The following is a 24,946-nucleotide window of genomic DNA, read 5'->3' as shown; positions in this document are numbered from 1 at the left end:
GAGAGTAACAGAGCTTATTTGACTAGGTAATCATATTGCCAATGGAAAATTAAGAATAAAATTATACCTGTATATTCTTTTCTGGTTTCATGGACAAGGACACATATTATTTTGCTGAGATTAAAGAATAGGAGTTCTCCATCTTCCATCTTGGAAATAGAAAGAGAGGACAAGAGGTTGGAAAAAGGAGCAAGACTGAAAAAGAAAGGAAGGAAAGGAGAGGGAAGAGGAACAGAGAAGAAAAAAGATGCTCTAGAATGTCAACAGTCGATGCTGAAACAGCATTGGAAGTAGAAATTTGTTGCTAATTCTAACCAATGTAAGAAATCTTTCCTGCATTTTCTGTACAGGAGATAAGATGTTCTCAGCTTGAATATTTTCATAGCATTACAATTCCTTAGTTAATCAAAAAAAAATCTGTTGGGTAATGTCTGGTTGCCAGGAAGAATTCAAACATAGTGACTCTGAATTTGCATTGGTCTTAAAACAAACATATTTAAGATTCAACTGAAGCCTGTAAAGATAACAGGAGACACCTAACTGGTCTCAACACCAGAACAGTTATATACTGTGGATCTGAAAAAATTATAGCTAAGGAACTGTATATAAGTTAACTTCCCTCAATTTCCTCCTCAAAATATTTTGAGTCTTTTTTGGGGGGTGAGAGGAGATATAGTGATTGAGACTGAAGCCATAGTATTGTGTGTGCTAAGCATGCATTCTACCATTGAACTACACCTTGAACTCTGAATATATTTTCTTAATAAGATGTTGTAAGAAACAGTCTGGACAGGAGGATTCTCTGAATCATGGCAAAATAATGTTTTTCTTTGCTGTAACAAAGTCACTCCAAACGATACTAGCTCAAACAAGAAAGCAATGTTTCCCCTTAAGAAATAGTTCCAAATTAGTTGACAGGCTAGAGTATATTGGCAGCTGTGCTCTTAAAAGTCATTCTAGAATTTAGGTTGTTTTTCTTTGTTCACTCATTTCTTGAGGCTAGGAATAATCTTCAGAGGAAGTGAGAAGTGATGTAGGAGTTGGCCAGATGAAGGTTGGGAGGTGGAAGAGTTCCAGGCCGAGGGAAGAACTGTGGGAAAGAGGCAGTGTGTGTATTTAAGGAACTGAAAAATACTGGATAAGATGCTTGCACATAATTTTAGAACCTGAAATAAAGAGACCATAAATTACAATGACTCAAACAAGATTGGAGTTTATTTTTCTCCTATAGAATAGTCAGGATTTGGTGTAGTAGATTTTGGAGGATGTATACCCAAGTCGGATCTTTGCAATGCTAATGGGTGAATTTCTAATTAGGAAATTTGAACCATTAACAAACTATCTCTTGTATGTATGTGTATATGTGCATGTATCTATGTATGCATGTATATGAACATGTATCTCTTCCTGGTTGCAGTCTATTTTACAGTAAATAATTCAGACTCACCACACCATGTTAAATTCAGGATCTATCTCAAGGTAAGTATGAAGCCACTGGAATGAGGGAATTCTGCTTGCAGTGTAGAAAGGTGACCCTGGTTTTAATGCCATGAATGAATATGTAGGCCAGAGGGAAGGCAGGAAGGAAGGTGAGCTTTTGTTGAATTCCCCATGAGAAAGAATATGGTGATTTGGACTGCATGGGGATGGCTATCATCTGTTAAATGCAGTAGAACTCTCCAGAAAGTACACCTGTAGGAATTAGCTATTTTAATCTAGTGATAGCTAGATCTGAACTTTGTAACATGAACTTTTTATAACATCATACAAATCTCAAGAATTTAAATGTCACAAACTTATTTAAGATGATCATAAACTGAAATATTTACCCTGACTTGCTGAGAACATAAAAGAAGGTAAATAAGATAGACATACTATAATAATGGGTGGTTTTATGGACAATGGAATGGTAGATGCTCCCTCTTTTCAGTCACAGCCAGCTATTGCTATTTGTAAATAAGAATTCATCTTAAATAATCTGTTTTTTTAAAAAAATTTTCTTAAGGATCTTGGATACATAAACTCTTCTATTTTTTAAAATGTTGGCATCTAAGTAAAAATTAAATATATAAATAAAAATACAAGTAAACAAACAGAATAGGCCAACATGGCCAGAGCCAAGCAAACGGACCTGTGACTGGGATCTGGTTTGTCTGGGATCATTTGTGACCCTGTTTTAGATCTTAGTGTGGGCTGGTAACAAAGAAATCCAATACTCTTAAGGGACTAAAAGAACAGATGTATTTGTCAAGTGACAGTTCCAGGATGTGTCACCAGGTAGTCAGACCTCATTGCTCTTCATGGTCAGCCAGATGCTTTTTGAATTGTCAGCATGTGGTGCACAGTGTTTTTCATTTGCATGGTTACAGCAGTTATTCCCACTTCTGGAAGTCTAGACCTCACAAAGAGGGTAAGGTAGCTTTGGTAAGCCAGACTTTTATTTCAGCACCCTGGCCATATATTCAGAACAACTGCTATTATTTATATGTACTTTTCCAGCATTCTTCTCTGATAGTTTTGTAAATATCCTTATGGCCTCTTGCACCTGGTAGTAAATATGAATATAGTAGTAAAAATAAACATAGTAGCTATTTTCTTACTCAGGTAAAGAAATCAGATGCAGGTGGTTTGCAACTTGCTCAAGACCATGAAGACAGAAACTTACAGAAAGGGTAGAATCTGCTTTGACAGACATTATAATGCCTTTTAAATGTATTTATAAGCATGCATATAGATTTCTTTTACTAAAAAAGTCACTTACCAAAGTGTGAATTGTGATGGCCACACATATTTTTTTTCCTCATGGATTTGCTATCATGTTCCCTATCCAAACTTTCACTCTTTCTTTTCTTCTTTCTTTCTTTTCTTTTTTTTTTTTTTTTGCCAGTATGGGGGGTTTAAAGTTAAGACCTCAACCTCATGTACCTTGCTTGTTTGGCTGGTTCTCTACCACTTGAGCCAGTCTAGGTTTTTTTTGCTGGTTCATTGGAGGTAAAATCTCTCAGAGTTTCTGCCTGGGCTGGCTTTGAACTTTGATCCTCCAGATGTCAGCCTTCAGAGTAGCTAGGATTATTGACATGAACCACTAGTACCCCATCCAAAGTTTCAATCACTGCTGGCCTTGCATAGAGAGTCAGCAGTGCTTTGAGAACTAACCCATTAGGATGGTTTTGCCAGGCAGTCCTAAAATGTTCCTCTGTCTCAATTCCTGCAGTTTAGTTATGTGCAGGAACATTGATTCTGTTTGGTGTAGTTTCTCCCTGTGGTTGATGCGGTTTCTGTTTCTGAGAAAATGATTAGAGTAGCCTAGCCAGAATTGCTTTCACTAGTTAAATCCCTCTCTTGGTTCTGGATAACCACAACGCTCCCCCCCCCCCCCCCCCCCCCCCGCCACAGATTAATGGAGTCTCATTTGACAGTGTTGAGGACATTTCACTAAAATAGAGAATTGAAAGCCACAAGAATTTCTAGATACTTGGCTGATGTCATTCTTTTTTTTTTAATTTTATTTTAACCAAAGCCTTTGAAAGAAACATTTAAGAAGTGGATTTGGAGTCCTGAAGAAGAAAAGGTTATAGGATTGTGGAATTCTGCCTCTTGCTTTTGTTAGAATTAGGAAAAGAACCAGGCATGAGCACATAACTGTGACTGCTGCAACGAAGAACACAAACAATGAAGCAGTGATGTTCTGACAATGCCTTGGATGTGCACAATAGAAAAGCCTTCTTTCGGGTTTGTTTTGTTTCTTATTTTGAAGGAGCATCGTGTTCTGGTTGGTGGAGCCTGGAGTTACAATGCCACGATGCCAGGGTTCTAGCCCAGTACTTCTGCCTCCAGCTCTCAGCATTTTCATTGAAAAAATGGGTTAGCTTTAGGCAAAGAAATGGTTTTCAAATGGGAGGATGAGTATGTTCTCTTTCTCATGTGGAAAGCAGTGCTGTTGCTTTTATGCAATTTCACTTACATAATTAGAAAAATAATATTCTTCCCTCTTCATTTTGTAACTGTGGTTGACCTCAGATTCTTCATTTTCCTTATAAACATACATTACTATACCTGGCCCAGGCTGTGTTTATTGAGAGAAGAATTTTTTTCAAGCACTTATCTCTAACATTACAATTGCTGTCTTCCTCTCAGACTCATTTTCTAGAAAGGAAAAGTGAAGTTTGACAGCAAAACAACTCAATCATGTATAATCTCTTTAAACAAAAATTTTCAGTAATCCTTACTATATTTTTTACACGTCAGGATTCTCAAGATGGAGATTTGATAATTACCATGTCTTTGACTGACCCTTCAATTTTAATGAAGACAAAAATAACACTTAGAATATTTCTTGACAGTTATTCTTGATTGGGCTGGTTAGCACCAAAGGCAGGGAGATAGTGGAAGGGAAGAAGATATAGCTGAAATCAAAGATGAGAAATCAGTAGAGTGATCAATGGTAGGGTCAAGATTATTGTGAAAAGTGTAAAATTTGTGCTCAGATACAAGTAGACAGACCCGAAGATGATTAGACCAGCTAAAGTGGAGTTGCTTATTCTCACTAACAACTGATCAGCTTTGAGAAAATTCAAAACCCAGTAGAATGTCATGATGGTCCAGACTGGTGCTCACTACAGTGACAGCAATGCTCATGGAGATAGGATGGGAAAATACTCAGGGCGTGCATGCTGGCCTTCCTTGATCCAAACGACTCTGTATAATTAGAGGCCTGTCAGAATAAAATGGTACAAAGTAAGCATGCAAAAAGTTTTCTTTAATACAACTTTCCAGCCAGGCACTGGTGGTTCATATGTGTAATCCTAGCTACTCAGGAGGCTGAGATCTGAGGATCATGGTTTGTAGCCATCCTAGAAAGTCCACGAGATTCTTATTTCCAATTAAGTACCAAGAGCTGGAAGTGGAGCTGTGGCTCAAGTGGTAGAGTTCATATCTCAGTACTGATGCGCATGTGTGCATGCGCATGCATGCTCACACACACACACACACACACACACACACACACATGCTTTTCAGAGTTTAAAAGATTGTATCTTTTCCTCTTCATAATTCATGCAGTTAGAGTAGTCTTATGTTTGTAATATATGTCTTATTTTTATGCAAAAATGCAGTTTTAAATTATTTGCCACTGGGTCACATTGAGTGTTCTGAGCAGGTCTGCTTATGGTTTGCAGTGGCCTTGGCATTGCCTTGGGTCTGGCTTATCTGTGTTACACCACAGTGACTGTGGTCAAATGAAAGGTTTATAGTGGTTTACTAGCATTTAATGTCAGTTTCCAAGAAAGTATGCAAAAGAAACATGTTGGTTTTTTCTGTATCGACTCAGTTGTGGTTGTCAACTAATATGGCATGTTTTTCTTTTTGTCCCTCATTTTGATCATGAGGATGTAATGGGAGGAAGACTAGCTGGGTACAAGGAAACAATGAAAGTGGCAGGCTTGTGTCTGATGATGGCTACCTGTTGGCTATCTGAGCTTCAGCCAGTTCTTAATACTCTCTCAACCAAGAGCTTTGATTCTTCTTATGTGAAATGGAATGATTATCTCTAGTACATTAGACTATTATAAAGGTGAAATAGGATAATACTTTCTCCTGGCTTGAGCCCATCTCAGGTGCTCAGATGCCACAAGCCAACCCCTAAGTTTTTGTTGGGATACAGCAAAAGTAAAGGACTGGCTTAACTTAGCTTCAAACTCATGCTTTCTTCCCTCTATCCTCATACCATTCTGCTTTTGCTAGTTTTCACAATTCATGACTTGTAGACGGTAAATTGTTACTGTTCGGTTTCCTTTTGTGTGAACTGGACATTGCTCTTAACTGTGTCAAATTCACACATCTGTTTCCATGTTATCTATATCCTAAACTGTGAGGCACTGATACATGGCAGTCACTAAAAGCTGTAGTTGGAAAACTGTTCTAAGTATGGTAATGTCAGTTGATTTAAGCTGTTTGGGTTCTGTGTGACTGTTAGGTTCTTTTTGTTTTGATTAACATCTCTGATGTCCAGTAGTTTGGAGTGTCTTTCTTACCAAGTTATAGCAAAGGCAAGTTTCTAACTTGATGCCATTGTTGACTAGGATGTTTATTATCAAGTGGGTTCAAAACAGCCATTAACCTTAACCTGAAAGCTCTCTGGATGCATAGCTGCCTGTCTTCTAGGTAATTGCATAATGTTTCTCGCAGGAGGACTGATAAGGGTCTAGGGTCAACTCCATAGGAACCTCTGGGAAGACCATATAGGGCTGAAAAATCAAGACTGGCCTACAGTATCAGTGCGATGCTGCAGATCACCATGCTCTGTAGACTTTTGAGGGGAGGAGGAGATGGATGATTAGACAATTCTAGAAAAATTGCAGAGATAATTGAAGATTTTATTTACTTTGACCTATCTTCCTATATGTTCAGCCTTCCACAGTACTCCCTGTGTTTGTCCAAACTAAGAAATCAGTACTGGCCATGTGCAAACTCCGTTTAGAGCAAGGCGTATGCTATAGATGACTGATGAAAGGAGATCTTTAGCTTCCTTTTGAAAAAATAAATTTATAACAGTTTTTAACCTTATAAAAAGTACTGATTAGCCAGGTGCCAGTGGCTCATGCTTGTAATCCTAGCTACTCAGGAGGCTGAGATCTGAGGATCACAGTTTGAAGCCAGCCCCAGCAGGAAAGTCTGTGAGACTCTTATCCCCAATTAACCACAGAAAAAGCCCAAAGTGGTGCTTTGGCTCAAGTGGTAGAGCACTAGTTTTGAGCAAAATGGTGCTCAGGGTCAGCGTCTAAGCCTAGAGTCTGAGCCACAGGACTGCCCCCCTCCCCCTGCCAAAAAAAAAGTACTGATTTTGTTTACATGTAGGAAATCTGGGAAGTACAAAAAGAGTGTATAAATGTAAACATGCTTAACTCATATAGTAGTTTCTGACACACTTATTTTCTTGGCTTAAAAGTTAATCCTACCCTACCCCAAATTGAATGTCCCCTGTGACCTCTAACACCAGAGAAAACTCTCAGAAATCTGTGCAGACCATGAAGTGTTTACCTTTTTTCCTTTTTTGCCGTCAAGGGTGGGCTGATGGGATTAGGTTGAATGGACCTCAAGGACTAAGGAGATCACATGATTTCCAGCATGAAATCATAGGGTTCTTTAAATCTAGTCTATTGTAGATTTTTACACTTCTGCCTCCTCAGGAGGCAGACAGCACTCTGATGTAGCTAAAGCCGCCGGCATTGTGTTTTATTCATTTTGGTTTTTTTATTTCTTGGTATGGTTATGGACTGATGTACAGCAGTGGGAGAAATGAATGACAGTAGCTTGCAGGTGAGCCGTGGCGTGAAACTAGATGGCAGAGGAAAGCCAGACACAGATGAGCTGGAGTTTTAATGCTGCCCACCACTTGTGGAGGTTTGAGGTTTAGATGTGTGCCTTCACTTCTCACAACCCTGCTGCCTCCCCTGTAGCAGACAGGGTGAAGGCTTCCAGAACTGAGATGTGTATAGGCACCCAGCCAAATGGTGTCTATTAGTGCATTACCTGGAAAACGGCTGTAAATGCAGAGCAGCCTTTTTTTAAGGCAGCCATCTACAGAGCTCTGGTCTGTACATCTTGCTCTGGGCTTTCTATTTACACACGACAGGAAAGGACATGGCTAGATTAGCAAGGTGCTGCTGGTAGAAGAGCAGGCAGACGCTGACCGTGGGAGGTAAGGGCTAAAATGGGTTGTGAGTTAGTGAGGAAGGGTGGGGCATAGCACAGAGGAATTAGGCAAGGAACCTAATAAACACTAGCTCCCTGTAGGAGTTCTGGAGGTGATGTACAGGAGCCTTTCGGATTGTAAGCCTTTACCGCCCAGCTCGCAGAAATTTGGCTCAGGCAAATTTCCCATCCCATCAGTCTGAAATGTTTCTGCATAGTTTTTAGACCTTTTCTTTCTTAATACTTTGCTCAGCTTTTAACAGATGAAGAATTAGAAAATGGAGAAAAAGAAAAAAAAAAGACCACAGTTCTATAACCGTGTGGCACAGTGGATTTTGGTCTTTTTGCCTTGTGCCATATGTGTATAAAAGTTTTCTTCCTCCACTTCTGTTTTATGTTGATAAATTTGATTAAGGTAAGCATAAAGAAGAGTCTGAATTGTAAACCACATGTTCCCTAAGGGATGTCAAAGAGAGAAAGATGGCAGCAAGGAGTTAATTATCTCGTAGGGTTTACTTGGGTGATGCTTAGAAATGTGATTATTAAGAACTTGGGAGCCTCCAGCTTTCTTTACAATAGCTGTTTGTCCACTCTCTCCTGGGAGTTTGGGGAGGTAGGGTAGGAGATGACTGGAAGGGTTATGATGCCCATAATTTAGGACAAAACCATTTCCATGTTTCATATGAATGCTGCCTCTGCTATTGATTACCTAATATTTTCTTTCTCTTTACTCATTTAAATTTAACTTAGGAAAATTTACTTAAATAGATAACTGTTCCATTCTTCTGTGGGAAGGAGAATGAGAAGAGAACTGAAACAGTCACTACTCTGGAAACAAAGCTGTGTCGTTAACTTCTGACTGGATCCTGATACTTGCCAAAGGCTCTCCGCCAAATCCCTTGCGTTTTGTTAATGTAGACAATTTATTAAGGGCATTCTGTTACTAAACAGAGATTTTACTTCAGTACAACTGTTGGAAAACAGTGCTGATGTTAATTTAGTTTGAAAGTGATTTCGTATAAATGGTGTGATCCTTGCCTAGATTGCTTCCTAGGTGGTTCGTTACTATTTCAGTTATTCGAATAAGGAATTAATGCCTTTAGTGCTGAATATGTACACCTTCAAATATTGGTATAGAAATCTACCCCAGAGGGTACAATTAAGAAAGAGAAAAGAATAATTTTTCACCTGTGAACGGAATACCAGGTTAAAGTGAGCTATGGAAAGTCCAAGTTCCCACTGTTGCAGTGTTGCCAGGACCCTGCCTTCTCCTGCTGTCCAGATTCCCTGGTATTTCTCTTGGATAAGTCTTTCCTAGTAGGTGATAATAGAAAGGTGAAAAAGAGATTGGCACTTCCTTGAGCTTTAAACAGATTTATTGTGTGCTGGACAATTAGTGTGCTTTTGGATGAATAAGTCTGTGGCTTGATTTTATTGTACTAATCATGCAATTACCAGCTTCTGAGGAATGGCCATGAGCTTTTACTTGAAGTAAGTGATGTTTACTCGAAGACCCAGATCTCTCCTGAGAAGGTCAGGTTGTAATGGTTTTCTTCCTGTCTGATTTAATGTAATTTAAGTGTTAGTCTCTTACCAAGCAACACATCCTGAAATTTGGAAAATACGGCCCTAGAGAAAGCTATAATTACACAACTTTGGCTACTTTTCTAGCAGTCTAGGGTAAATAAATATTTCTCAGAAAATTGGTGGAGAAGGACCAGGTTTAATTTTTATTTAAATTTTAATTCCCAATACATTGCAGACTGATAAAATGAATTAAGTAGGAAAAGAACTAGACATACAAAGAATGAGTCCAGAATTTTTATTATAGGCCCATCAGTTACATTTCAAGGAATAATGAAGATAATGAACATAATGAAATAAAACCCAAAAGCCATATTAGAAAAACTCTATGCATGCTCTTAAAATATATTTACATAATCATGAAATTAATCTAGCGAATTGTTATTGCATTCTTTTCTTTGTTGACTTAGAATTATAATTACAGAAATAATTCTGACTAAAATAGAAATTCCCTTTATTATATGTTTATATGTTTTCTTTCATTCATACTGATTTAATGCTACAAATATGCTTGCTTCTTGCTTATTAATATCATTCACAGGTAATAATATCTATCTAGTAATTTTGTTGTTGCTAGCCAAGAGCTTTACTACTTTGGCCACATCCTTTTTCTTCAAACTCCATCTCATCCAATAGCTGGGTGCAGTAGATAGATATGCACCTGTTTTCATAGCATAGGAGAAAGCTGAAATAGGAGGACTGCAGTCCAGGTCAGCCTGGACCAAAAACAAGATACTATCTCAAAAATAGCTAGAGCTTGGGCTGGGAAGGTGGCTCAGTGGTTGAGTGCTTGCCTTGCATGCATGAGGCCCTGGGTTTGATTCCTCAGCACCACATTAGCAAAAAGAAAAAAGCCGGAAGTGGCGCTGTGGCTCAAGTGGTAGAGTGCTAGCCTTGAGCTGAAGAGCTGAAGGACAGCGCCCAGGCCCAGAGTTCAGGCCTCACAACTGGACCCCCCCCAAAAAAAAGCCAGAGCAAAACAGGGGCAGGGACTTGAGAACCTGCCTAGCAAGTATGAGACCCAAAGTTTAAACTCAAGTACTACCCCTATAACTCTCCCCCACAAAAAGGTCAGAGAACAAAAATAGTGCAGTGGATTGTCCCTACAAAGTTTTGTTTTCTGGGTTTTGGATCTTTTGTTAATGATATTAATGAAAAGTAAAACTAGTTAAAGAGTTAAATGAGGAAGAGATCTTTTGTGTCTAGCTAACTGATACAAAATGTTAAAGGAGGATTGTAAAGGTGTGGACCTTAGCTTGCTTTATGGCATAACTAGTCTTAAAAATGGGAATGTTTCATATGGTAAACAAGTGTGGTTATTTTTTCTAAAAATCTTAATGCCTGGCCCCACAGGCTACACCCAATCCTTGTACATCTCATTGTTGCAATGGGTCCACCTGTATCCCTATTTAAACGATTTGTTTTTCCCCTTCCCCTCCACAAATTATACCGACATTAAATACAGTGAAAGCAGGGGTTATGCTGTGGGGGAGGGACATACAAAGCAACAAAGAAATACTTTTATAAATGTGTTAGAAACAGTCGCAAGAAAGAAAAAAAAACATTTGAATACATATCTTAAGGTCATTTCCCTAACATCACCTTATCTGACCTTTTCTGCTTTACTATACATATACTAGATATTGCAAATAAGGGAAACCATGGGACCTATGTTTCTTTGGGCCTGGCTTACTTCACTTAATAGAATTTTTTCCAAGTCTTTCCATTTCCTAACAAATGGGGCAATGTCATTCTTTCTGATGGAGGCATAGAATTCCATTGTGTATATATACCACATTTTCTTGATCCATTCATCTACTGAGGGGCATCTGGGTTGGTTCCATATCTTAGCTATGGTAAATAATGCTGGTAGCTTTAGTGTGGTCTTGTTTGTGAACATTTGGGTAAATGCCCAAAAGTGGGATTGCTGGGTCATAGGGGAGCTCTATGTGGAGTCTTTTGAGCAACCTCCATACTACTTTCCAAAGTTGTTGAACAAGTTTACACTCCCACCAACAATGCAGTAAGGTTCCCTTCTGTCCACATCCCCTCCAGCATCTGTTGTTATTAGAGTTCTTGATTCTAGCTATTCTAACTGGGGTGAGGTGGTATCTCAATGTTGTTTTGATTTGCATTTCTTTTGTGGCTAGGGAGGTTGAGCATTTCTTCATGTGTCTATTGGCCATCCTTCTTTCCTCTTCAGAGAAGTTTCTCTTTAAGTTTTTAGCCCACTTATTTATTGGGCAGTTCTTTCTTTGAGGATTTGTTGTTGGGGGATTTAATTTTTTGAGTTCCAGGTATATTTTAGATATGAGACCCTTGTCCATTGTATGGCTAGTGAAGATCTTCTGCCAATCTATGGGCTTTCTATTGATCTTGCTAGCTATGTCCTTTGCCGTGCAGAAGCTCTGCAATTTCATGCAAGCCAAGTTGTCCAACCTTTCTTTGATTTGTTGTGTTTCCGGGTCTCTATTAAGAAAATTTTGGTCTGTGCCAAGGAGACCTAGGGTTTCTCCTATTCCATCCTGTAATGTTTTCAGGGTGTCGGCTTTGACTCTGAGGTCTTTGAACCATTTGGAGTTGATTCTGGTGCAGGGTGATATATCAGGATCTAGCTTTAGTTTTCTACAAGTGATTAACCAATTTTGCCAGCACCATTTACTGAAGAGGCTGTCTTTCTTCCAATCAATTTTTTAGCTCCCTTATGGAAGATTAGATGGCCATAGGTCTGTGGGTTCATTTCTGGGTTTTCAATTCTATTCCATGGTCCTCAGGTCTGTACCAAGCTGTTTTGATTCCTATGGCTTTGTAGTAGAGTTTGAAATTTGGTATTGATATTCCTCCAGCACTGTTCTTTCTGCTAAGGATTGTTTTTGCTATTTGGGGTATTTTATTGTTCCATATGAATTTTTGGATTGCCTCTTCTATTTCCTTGAAGAATGAGGTTGGAATATTGATAGGCATCCCATTGAATTTGTAGATAACCTTGGGAAGTATTGCCATTTTCACGATGTTGATCCTTCCAATCTAGGAGCATGGGAGATTTTTCCACTTTCTAAGTTCTGTTTTGATTTCCTTTTTCAGGTTTTTAAAGTTTTCATCATAGATGTCCTTCGCTTCTTTGGTGAAGTTAATTCCTAGGTATTTTATTTTTTTGGGGCTATTAAGAATGGAGTTGCTTTCTTGATTTCAGCCATGCTTTTCTCATTGTTGGCATACAGAAAAGCCATTGATTTTTGAGGGTTGTTTTATACCCTGCTACTTTGCCAAAGTTTTGAATCAGCTTGTATAATTTGAGAGTGGAGTCCGTGGGCTTCTTTAAATACAAGATCATGTCATCTGCAGAGGGAGAGTTTTACTTCATCTGTTGTGGAATTTATTTGTACGTCTGTAGTGTGCAAAATATCATTCAGTCTTAATTCCAAGTCCATGTTTATTTTAGTGATTCCAGAAAATGAATGGAAATATGACTTGATATTATCCTTAAGTTTGTTTCATTACATGTGTAGTAGTTGTGATTTTGTTTAGTAATTTGATATTTTATAATTCTAAAATGGATTTATTTACTGTGTCTGTATCATCCTCAATCAGATTACAAAATCTTAACTTCTAAGGATTTTGAAGAGATAGAGGAGCAGTCTTCCCAGTTCTAACTACTAAATTGCTTCTGGTTATAATTCTGAGAAGAAAAACCAGTTTGTAGTAAATTAGTTTCATACTGCTAATTAAAACCATACTGCCACATGAAATAATTATAACCACTTGGCCATAGCTCTTCTGTTTTTGATTACATCATACAAAATATGGGTAAGTTAAAAAACAATTCCCATATTTGTGGAGGATGACTACTTAAAACTCTACTTTAAAAATTATTGTTTTGGGGGCTGGGAAGGTAACTCAGTGGTAGAGTGCTTGCCTTGTATGCATGAGGCCCTGGGTTCAATTCCTCAGCACCACATAAGCAGAAAAAGCCAGAAGTGGTGTTATGGCTCAAGCAGTAGAGTGCAAGCCTTGAGCTGAAGAGCTGAGGGACAGCGCCCAGGCCCTGAGTTCAGGGCCCATGACAGAAAAAAAAATTATTGTTTTGGGTTGTTGATTGAAATTTTCTGATTGATTGGTTTACTTACTTATTTTTGTGCCAGTCCTGGAGCTTGAACTCAGGCCCTGGGAATTGTCCCTGAACTTTTCTTGCTCAAGACTAGCACTCTACCACTTAAGCCACAGCTCCAATTCTGGCTTTTTGGTTATTAATTGAAGATAAGTGGCTCACAGATTTTTTTTGCCTGGGCTAACTTCGAACCACAATCTTCAGAGCTCAGCCTCCTGAGAAGCTAGGATTACAGGATGTGCCCCGTAATCTGGCTGTGTTTTTAACCTGGCTTCTGTTGTTTTCAGAATTATAAAATATAAAAGGCATCTTTTGAGACAAAAATCCCACACCTCTCATTAAGCCAATTTATTTTTGTGCATTTGAGTTAGAAATTTATTTAAATATATAATGATCTATTTTTATCTTGAGTTTTGTAGATGCATAAATTTACTGAGTAATAGTTGTGGTTATTTGAATGCTCAAAATGGAAAATATTGAAAAGAAGAAATCCTGAAGGAATCCAGAGCATGATGGTGCATACCTGTAATCCCAGCACTCATCAGGCTGAAGCGGCAGGATGATGATTCCAGGTCAGCCTAAGCTACATCATGAGATATCCTGCTTGAAACAAAACCAACAAAGCAAAAGACAACAACAACATCAAAAGAAAAAAGGGACCCTGCAAGCAATAATGGTGTTCTCTTCAGGAATAGGAGAAGATAGAGGAAGAAGGAGGAAAGGAAATAAAATGCTCACCATCTGTGGGGGTCCAGCAAATGGAGGGGAAAAGGCAGAAGCAAGAAGGTCGTGGAGGGGCATCCTGGTAGGCTTTGCATATCCTCACGCTAAAGTTTTAGTGGGAGGCTGGGATGAAGGATTTAAATCTGCCAAAGAACCAAAATACTGTTCTTTCTTATTATACCCCACCTACTCATCCTACACAGAACTCTTGGTGCACACTGAAGCTTTTTATAGCCCTAGAACTTTGAAAGTCAAACACTCCATGCCCATCAGTTGTGGTGAGAATTCAGTCGTTTTCTTCTGCCAGTTCTTCAATCGTGATCCTGAAGAAAATGTTTAGTGGTGGCATTTTAGCTCTACCACAGGGAAGGTAGAAATATTTAGCTTGCTTGTCTTGAATACACCCAGAGATTGATGGACACACACTTCTATATTTGACACCGACTGGCTCAGTAACTGTTCTTTCTCGCTTTGCAGTTATAGTAGAGGGGTAGAAAACAGGTTAGAAAAAGTAGGGCAAGGGATTTAACTGAAGAAAAGTAGAGGAATGCATTTCTGTTTCCTTCCAGTTTTTCAGAAAGCAGTGTTCTTTTAGAGACAGCTGCAGAGGAGTAAAAATATCTGTCTGTTTAAAGTAGTCCAGAGTTTTTCTCCAAAATAAAAATTGTAGCAATACCATGGCAAATATACTAGCTATTATAAAACTTCTCAGGAAAGTTTAAAACAAATAATCAGCTTTCCAGAGTTTACTGGGGTAAAAAAAAAAGGAATGTTAATGTCACAAGAAAAAAAACTCTTTGGTGGATTGCTTTTAATCAGGACCCTTGGCTGATTATGTGCCAATAAGGGGCTTGAATTTATGTCTTTGCACTTTCCCTAGGCTTTCTTGCTCATGATTGATATTCTACTCAAGCTATGCCTTTTATCGGGTATTTTTTTCGGGTTCTTTGGAGAGATAGTCTTCCTGATTTTTCTGCCCAAGCTGGCCTTGAGCCACAATTTTCCACTTCTCAGTATCCTGAGTAGCTGGGATTACAGGCATGAACCAATAGTGCCTGGTAATTTTGCTTTTCTTACTGGCATGAATAGCCTTCACTAGGGTGTGTGGGGACCTCACAGCTAGCCGACATCACTCTTAATCATAGCTGTTTATTTAACTGTAATGTTTACATATGATTTTGTGTTAGTTATTTGGTATTCAGCATGCACTTTTCTATAGAAGCAGATTTTTCATTCAGGGGATGAAATGAGGTGTCATGTCTGGACTTGGATTCAAATATGGAATTGGAAGTTGTATTTGTGGTAAATCAGACTTTTTCATCCTTGTTACTATTGACATTTTGAACCAGACAGTTAATTTGCTGTGGGAGCTGTTCTGTGCATTTACGGTCAGATGTTTGACAGCACCCTTGACTGCTGCCTACCGGGGACAATAGCAGCCACTTCAGCCATGACAATCAAAGATGTTCCCAGACATTGCCAACGGTCCCCTAGGCACAACACTACCTCTGGTTGAGAACTGCTGCTCTTAATCTAAGGCCCTAGTCATGTTGTGCAACTCCTCTCAGCCTGTTTTTGTCTCTGTAACTTGGATACTACTTACCTCAAAAGGCTGTTCTTTTATTCTAACATCCATTTATTTCTGGGATCAAAATTTTAGAGTCCATTCCAATATTTCATTTATTTCTGGAATAAAACATTGTTCTTTAAAGCCCTCTCTGAATTAGATTTTTCTAATATTACATTTTATATTGGTTTTGTTTTGTCCCTGGATTGTAAGTGAGGTTGGCCTGTGGCAATGTTTCTCAAGATACAGCCTTCATGCCAGTACCAAGTCCTGGCAGGGTAAGGCTGCTCCTGGATGCCACTCAGATCAATGCTGAATGACCCTATTAGTTATGCTGCTTGCCTGGTTAATTTTTTTTTGGGGGGGTCCGGTCATGAGGCCTGAACTCTGGGCCTGGGCGCTGTCCCTCAGCTCTTCAGCTCAAGACTAGCACTCTACCACTTGAGCCACAGCGCCACTTCCGGCTTTTTTCTTTTTGCTTATGTGATGCTGAGGAATCGAACCCAGGGCCTCAGGCATGCAAGGCAAGCGCTCTACCACGGAGCCACCTTCCCAGCCCTTGCCTGGTTAATTTTGATAAATGATACTTGTTTTTCATTTAGTATAGAAATCTACATTTACAGTATCTGTAATGCTGTCAATTAACTTAAATGAACAAATAGTACTTACAGTGATTAAATAGTGTTTATATGCATTCTATAGATAGTGAGAGGTCATGAAAGTGTCATTCAAGTGAGTTAGGTTGGGGACTGACCATCTGTACAGTAACTCTGTGTGTGTGTGTGTGTGTGTGTGTGTGTGTGTGTGTGTGAGAGAGAGAGAGAGAGAGAGAGAGAGAGAGAACGAGAGAAGAGAGAACTTCCCTGTGTATATCCTTGTCTGGTTTTCTCCCCAGGTTCTGCGTCCCTCCTAATAACTTAGAAGTTCTATAAAACTGTCTTCTATATAATATATATTATATATAGAGAGGGATTTCCTTTGATTAAATTTCTCCTCAAGTTATTAGTGGGTTCAGTGTTTGCCATGGTATACTTCTTTTGAAATACACTTTAAATGTCACATACCTGTGCCCCTTCTTACTGAACCTGAGCAAGCCAGGTATGCGCAGCCTCTTCCCTATGACCCCCCACATCTGTTTCTCTGACCACTCTCTAGGAAACATCCTCGTTTTCTGGTCCTTTCTCTCTTGGTCATGTTCATTTGCCTTCCCAGGATTTATTACTGAATGACAGCTGTCATTTCTGTCCCACCCTTTCTCCGAAGGAAAATTACAGATGAGGGGGAAGGGGGAGGACTCATCAACTCTAAGCCCTTGCTGACACCCTTGGGCTGGAATTACGTGTCACAAGCTGACAAAATGTTCCAGAGTCCAGTTTCCTCATGGAGCATAGGAAGTTTGACATGTTTTAAGTAGTACATAGGGACCTCAGCTATGTGAATTTGAGAATGGATGCTTGTGTGACTGTGTAGGCAGCATATTTTCTTTATGGAGGAACCTGACAATAATTTCCATTTGTCATCACAAATATCCATTACAGAGTGATATACAGTTCATTATGGTTAGAAGCAGCAAACACAATCCACTGGAGACTGTCAAAGTTGGCTAAAGGGAGACAAATAAGACAATGCTAGATAGGAAATGTACTCATTACCTTATTCATGTAATTGTTACCCATATGTACAGTATGTTTACAATAAAAACATATTTAAAAAGAAGTACATTATAAACTAACCATTATGATTATTAGTGCTCATCCAGACTGAAAGTGAAGCAAAATGAGAATATATTTCCTGATGATTTTGTTTTCCTATAAACACCAGCCCAGTTTGGAAAGCATTTTTAAAATGAAAAACTGTGTGAGCTAGAGTGATTTTTCATGCTGAGAAACAGTGAATCAAATGTTCCTTGTGGTGACTGTTTGTTAGTAATCTAAAGCATTTTCAGGCGTTGGAGGAAGGAGCAGAGAATGTGAAGGGGAAACTGTCCTGTGTCTTGCTTCTTTCTGTGGAACACACAAATAGTCAAAGCTTAGAAAATTGTTACATCCTGTCTTGTTTCTGGCTAAGCTATCAAATGCTCATGAGAAGTGCAAATGCTTGATTTCCAACCCAGAAGATTTTCTTTTCTTTTCCTATTAACAACTAGAAGCTTAAGTTATTTGCTGTCTGGATATCACCTGTGAGTTTAGATTTTCCAGTCTTTTGCACTTTAAGTTATATTTTTAAAATAGAAAGCTTAGAAGAAACTCTATGCTCTTGTAATTCAAGACTCATGAAAAAACTTAGGCTTGTAGTGCTAATTTGAGAAGTAATCATTTGTTCCCAAAATTTCTCTCTGTTTTGTGTGTGTGTGTGTGTGTGTGTGTGTGTGTGTGTGTTGGTGTGTCAATTTCTATATTCCAATTTTGCTTCCAACTGTCTTTCTTTTAATGCTGTGCAGAATTTGAAAGGTAAATTTCATAGCAAAAAGCTTATAGAAAATATTAGTCACTTTTTAGTACTTGTAATTTTTATCTTCAAATAGTTATACAAAGGAGTTTCAACTTACTCTCTCCATTTAAGTGTCTCTTGATCAATGCCACCTCTTCAATCATTCTCCCCATCTATCCCAACTCCACTTGTCTGGAACTAAATTTCTTTTTTTCCCCACCTTATAGTTCTTTTTAATTTTTAAAAAAACGTTATAAAAAATATGCTGTACAGAGGAGTTACAGTTACATGAGTAAGTTAATGAGTACATTTCTTGTCGAACATTGTTACCCACTCCTTTGTTTTTATCCCACTATCCCTTCCTTCCCCCACTCCTCCCCCGACCTGAAGTTGTAAAGTTCATTTCTGACATAGTGTCTTTTGAGACGCGGGGTACCAGAATCAAAGACAATGATTTTCAGGGATAAACCAATGGGAAAAGAAAAATGAAATAAAATAAGAAGAAAGAACTAGATAGAGTACATTGGCAATAGCAAGACCAACAACCAAAAAAGAACTGTTGTTTCCATGTCTTGGAGTTCATTTCAATTAGCATCATTTTGTATGGTCGTATGTACATAGCTATTGGGCTACTATGATTATCTGCCAGGACTATCCTAGGCATATACTAATTATTACAAATGAGGGAAACTAGGGAGCCTATGGTTTTTTGGGACTGGCTTACTTCACTTAATAAAATTTTTTCCAAGTCTTTCCATTTCCTTATGAAAGGGGCAATTCCATTCTTTCTGATAAAAGCATTAAATTCCATTGTGTGTGTGTGTGTATGTGTGTGTGTGTGTGTATATATATATATATATATATATCACATTTTCTTTATGTTTTCACCTATTGAGAGGCATCTGGATTGGTTCCATATCTTGTCTATGGTAAATAATGCTGGAATGAACATAGTTGTGCTGGTAGCTTTAGTGTGGTCTTGCTTGTGATCATTTGGATAAATGCTCAGGAGTGGGATTGCTGGATTATAGGGGAGCTCTGTGTTTAGTCTTTTGAGGACCCTCTATACTTAGTTCCATTTTTACATATGTACATAGAGTATTATAAAACTATATATGCCCACCATTCCTCTCTCCATTTGTCTACCCCTTCCCCTTAGCCCTCACTCTTGTCAAATAAACCATATTTCAGCTTCCTAACACTCATTTTGTTAAACTGCTAATTTAGAATATTTAAAAAGATTATTCTGATATTTTAGAATTTTTTGAAATAAATGAGACATTAAAATATGCTTGTGTAATTCATAGTACGTTAATTTTTTTATTGTGAAAATACTGTACAGAGGAGTTACAATTACATGGGCAAGATAATGAGTACATTTCTTATCAAGCATTGTAGCCTCCTCCTTTGTTTCCCCTTCCCATCCCTTCCCATCTTCCCCCCCCATCCCCACCCAATCCTCCTCCCCCCCACCAAAGTTGTGAAGTTTGTTTTCGACATAATGACTTGTACATCTCATTGTTGCAATGGGTTCACCTGTATCCCTATTTAAATTATTTGTTTTTTCCCTTCTCCTCCACAAATTATACCAACATCAAATACAGTGAAAGCAGGGGTTGTAAGTAGGTTAATTTTTGTTACACACAAAATTCTGAGTCAGGAAGGTTAGAGCAAATGATGGAAGGGAGTTGGGCGCCGGTGGCTCACGCCTACAATCTAGCTACTCAGGAGGCTGAGATCTGAGGATCTCGGTTCAGAGCCAGCCGGGGCAAGAAACTCCGTGAGACTCTTATCTCCAATAAACCACTAGAAAACCGGAAGTGATGCAGTAGCTCAAGTGGTAGAGCACTTGCCTTGAGCTGAAGAGCACAGGAACAGTGCCCAAGCCCAGAGTTCAAGCCCCACAACCTATCAAAAAAAAAAAAAAAACTGATGGAAGGGGTAAAAGTGATCAAGATATATTGGATTCATAAACTGACATATTGAATGGCAAACTCGTTGTACAACTACTTAAAGATAATAACATAATTTAAGAATTTCAGAGTCATTCCTTTAATACCGGATAACAACTTATCTTCTTAAACAAGGGTAAAGTAGGTGTTTCCTTATCTTGTTATTTATTCTTAATTTCTCTTTCTTTTCTCTTCATCTGCCTCTTTTGTTTCAATGACAAAGTCCTTTGTTTTGGATATGATTTAACCAGGCTACTCAAAGCAGGAGAATAAGGACACATCACTGCAGATACCTTGTACTCCATCTTGTACCTTATATCTTCCTACCATCTTCTTTGGACTGAGTCTCTGAAATACTGAGTCTAGAAGAAGTCATTAGCTATGTTGACAGAGACTGGACTGAAGGCATGAAGAAATAGCTGGGGAATGTTGAGGAGAAGAAGAGGAATGGTAACCTTACATCTAGTATAGTCTATGTAAGTTGTGTCCAGATGCTGTCTTTACTTTTATGGGTTTAGAAAAACACAAAAGGCAGTTCTTTATTCAAGGTTTCACTTTAAGGAGTTGAATGGTAAAATGATTGGTGCTGGTTTTTTTTTTTTTTTGGTGTCAGTCCTAGGCTTGAACTCAGGGCCTAAGCCCTGACCCTAAGTTTTTGTGTTCAAGGCTACTGCTCTATCACTTGACCTACTAGCTTTGTGGTGGTAATTGGAGATAAGAATCTCATGGACTTTCCTGTCCAGGCTGGCTTTGAACCATGTTCCTCAGATATCAGCCTCCTGAGTAGCAGGAGCCACAAGTACCTGGTATGAATTTTGCTGTTTTTTTTTAACATCTTTGTTTAACATAAAACATTTTTGGAATTTTACTATTCATTGAAACCCCAAAATGCATCATTCACTTTCATGGTGGTAGCAGCTATTGCTTCATTAGAGTTTAGTCTTTTTGGTGGGGTTGTTTCTGTGATTGTCCTCACAGTGAAAGGTTTTCTGTGAGGATGGATGAAGGGATGATGGAGGCCTACATACTGTGAACACCAACGTTGTCTTGAAATCATAAGTTGGGAGCTGAACTCTGGATTTCCCTCTTGTCCTAAAAGGATTTTCATTTGTATAGCTTAGTCTAAATTGTTTGAGATGATTTTGGACTTGTTTAGTGTATATTCATGAGTACTAATTCATTTGAGTCTTGAAACTTGAGGTTATCAATGTAGCATGCTTTATCCAGAAACCAATTATGTTACGGGGCTTACATCACCTTTTTGGGGGGGCTCAAAGTGAACATTTCTGTTTGAGATTAAAACAAAATCCCTATGTGATAGAGCCTGAAGTAAAATGGAATCCAAGGACTCTCTTCTGTCTGCTTTCATATGCTCATTAGAAAAAAGGGGGAACATGCCACACAGGGAGCTTCACTGTGCCATTGTTTTCTGAAAGCTAATGAAACATAATCCTTCGTTTAGAAAAATTAAGACAATGAAGTTAAAATAAATAAAGCTCCTAAGGGAAAAAACTTTTCTGGAGGAACTTGAATTCTTTGGTGAAGGATGGAAGTTTTAGTGAACATTAATATTAAGATATGTAGTATGTCCAATTTGTTTTTGTTTTTGGTTGAGTCACAGTGCCACTTCTGGCTTTTTCTATGTATGTGGTACTGAGGAATTGAACCAAGGGCTTCATGCTTGCTAGGCAAGCATTCTACCACTAAGCCATATTCCCAGCCCAGTGTGTCCATTTTTAAGTCTTGTCTCTTTTAATAAGTTGAGGACAAGAGTCATAAGTAAGCCCAGCTAAGTTAGTACAAAGCTTTACATTGTGAAAGACACTACTACATCAACCTATGAGAATTAGTAGTAAGATAAATATGTGTTTTAGCTCTAAGGATAAACCCAGAATTGTTTTCCCAATTAAGTCTCAATCTAAATAGCTTATTATTAATTTTAATAGCTCATTATTATTATTTTTTGCATTCTAAAGCCTTTACAAGGTCTCTTTACTTTGAAACTATATAAATGATGCAAAGGGCATCATTTATATTTTTAATGTAAATTATTTATATTATCCAGATATGTTTAAATGAACAATCTACCAAGATTTTTAATTAAGAATACTTAATGCTGAAAAGGGTACAGTAAAACTAATGTAGTAGTTGTACTCTGTAGTCAGAATAAGCTTTTTTTCTGAAAGTTTTTAGTACATTGTAAGAATTTTAAATATATGACCTTTGAATTTTTATTTTTGGTACCTACTCTAAGAAATAATCAGAAATCCATACAAATTATAAAGATGTTCACCATAATATTCATTAAACTGAAAAAATGGATTTGGGGGCTATTTCTAGTAAGTGGGAATTGTTGGACAAATTATGATATAGTTGTGCAACAAGATACTTACATTTTTTTTTACTTACTGATATTCTTTTGGGATGCTGGGGTTTGAACTTAGAGCCTTGCTTGCACTTGCTAGATGACACATTTGTTGTATCACTGAGCTATGCCTCCAGCCCTTGTTTGCACTGGTTATTTTGAGATAAAGTCTCATTTTTTCACCCAGGCTCACTCCTGAGCCTCAATCAATTTTACCCTTCTTGTTATAGCTGGAATGACAAATGTAGCACCATCTTACCTGGTTTCTTCATTTGAGATTTTCTCACCAGGACTGCCCTAAAACTTCTGTTTTCCTTAGCCTCAAAGGTAGCTAGAGTAAAAGTAACTAGAGTGAAGCTTTTGGCTGAGAAAGGGTCACGTGTATGCCTTGAACTGCAGCCCTCAGTATCTTCACCTCCTAAGTAGCTAGGATTATAGGAATGAACTACCGATGCATGGCTTACAGAATATTTTCAGATGATACACGCTGGATATCTTTAACAAAATAAAGAAATACATTAGGATGTTAGCTGAAAAAGCCCAAAATCAGAACAAATACTAAGACTTATATAACTTTCAGTTATTAAAAGTGAGAGTAGATTTTGAAGCTCTATGATGCTTTTATCTTCCTTGGGTGTCAGACTTTCATTATTGCCCAACAGTGGTCTTATAATTCATTAAATCAACAGCCATTCATTTTCCATCTGCTGAGCCTAGTGTTGAGCTGGGCCCCCAAGTGAAAGATGAATAGCCTAAATGCAAGCTTGATATTTACTTGTAAATGTTTATGAGTAAGCTATAGCGTTCTAGTCAAATGTCACAGCTGGATTTCCTTCCTGGGTGAAAGGCTTTGTTTGCTTTGGGAATCAAGGTGGTTCAGACAAAAGTTCAGCAGATTTCCTAAGGTAAAAGCCCCCCCCCCTTTACGTATTTTTAAACATAATTTTTGCTTTTACCTTTATCTTGTACAAAGAAGTTGCCATGCAGCAAAGTAGTAATGAATGTGCAATGCATCTTGATCAATGTTACCCCTTTTTATCATTCTCTCCCATCCCTTCCAACATCAACTCTTGCCTCAAACGTCCTTAATTTTGTAGAATTTTGTAAAATAGGCATTGAATTTTATGGCTTCTCGCCCCTATTTCCTCTCTTCATTGCCTTAACCCCCTCCTCTTCCAGCTGGACTGTTTAGTCTGAATAGTTTCAACACATTTATTTGGGGGAAGCTATAGATTCTCGAAGTTGTTGATTTTTTGAAAGTGTTTAATCCACATTTCTTTTGCTTTTGCTGTGCTATGCATGAGGAGTGGGTCTGTCTTCCCTACTCCCCTGTATCTAAACGGACTTTTCTTTTCCTTCTGCCTTTTCACAGTGTCTGTCAAATAGATAAATACAATAAATGTCTGGAGAAACAAATGTATGATATATTTATAGTCAACAGCTATGATACAGAATAAGTGGGTAGAGAAGAAGAGGTTAACATTTGAGAAACATGCGGAGTGCTGACCCTCTTCTGGGGTGAACTTGAGAAAGGACATGGGACCTCTTTTTCACAGGCCAGTGGATATGTACTATTAGATACCTACTATCTCACAAGAACCTAACAAGTTGAGACTAATTCTAAAGCAACATAAGCTCTTTGGAAGAAAAGTGCTATGCAGATCTGAATTGGAAATTTGGTTATTTTTAACTCCAGTGGGAGTTCAGTGGCAAATGAGGAGCGAAAAGGGCTTAAGATTCAGATGTAAACATGCTATAAAAAGCGTATGAGCTATATATGTGGTAATTGTAAAAAACACTGGAGATTACTCATCCTGATAGAAGGTAAACATATGAGAATTACTATGCACGTAAGAAGGCCTTAGAAACACAGGTACATGCACATAGACATCCCTTTCTGTCTATCTAGGACCCCCTTAGGTACAAACTCTGCAGATGCTCATGTCTCTTATGTAAAATGGCAGAGGACTGGCATAGAACCTGTGCACATTCTCCATGCTGTGGGTCGTTTAGGGAAGAGTGACAACAAGAAGAAATCTGTACATATTCAGTACAGATACAGATTTCCAAAAAAAAAATTCAAGCTGTTGTTTGAATGTGTGGATTTAGAGCTGGTGGATACAAGGTTCCAAGCTGTTCATATGGAAAATTTTTTATCAGTGAATCTCATATTAAGACTAATATACTGTAGTTGTGATTAATAAAAAAGAAAGGATCATAAAATTATCCGTACAGTTGGGCATGGTGGTGTCCTCCTGTCACGTAATCCAAACTACTCAAAAGGTGGAGGCTGTATTTGTAAGAACTAGAATATGTCTGTGATATTCTTTTTGTTGTTGTTGTTGTAAAGATGCTGTACAGCAGGGTTAACAGTTACATGAGTAAGGCAATGAGTACTTTTTTAAATTTTTATTTATTTTTATTGTGAACATACTGTACAGAGTGGTTACAATTACATGGGCAAGATAATGAGTACATTTCTTATCAAGCATTGCAGCCTCTTCCTTTGTTTACCCTTCACATCC

This window comes from Dipodomys ordii, unplaced genomic scaffold (genome assembly GCF_000151885.1).
Source record: "Dipodomys ordii isolate 6190 unplaced genomic scaffold, Dord_2.0 Scaffold1, whole genome shotgun sequence".
Lineage (NCBI taxonomy): Eukaryota > Metazoa > Chordata > Mammalia > Rodentia > Heteromyidae > Dipodomys > Dipodomys ordii.
Note: the sequence above shows the minus strand (reverse complement) of the source record.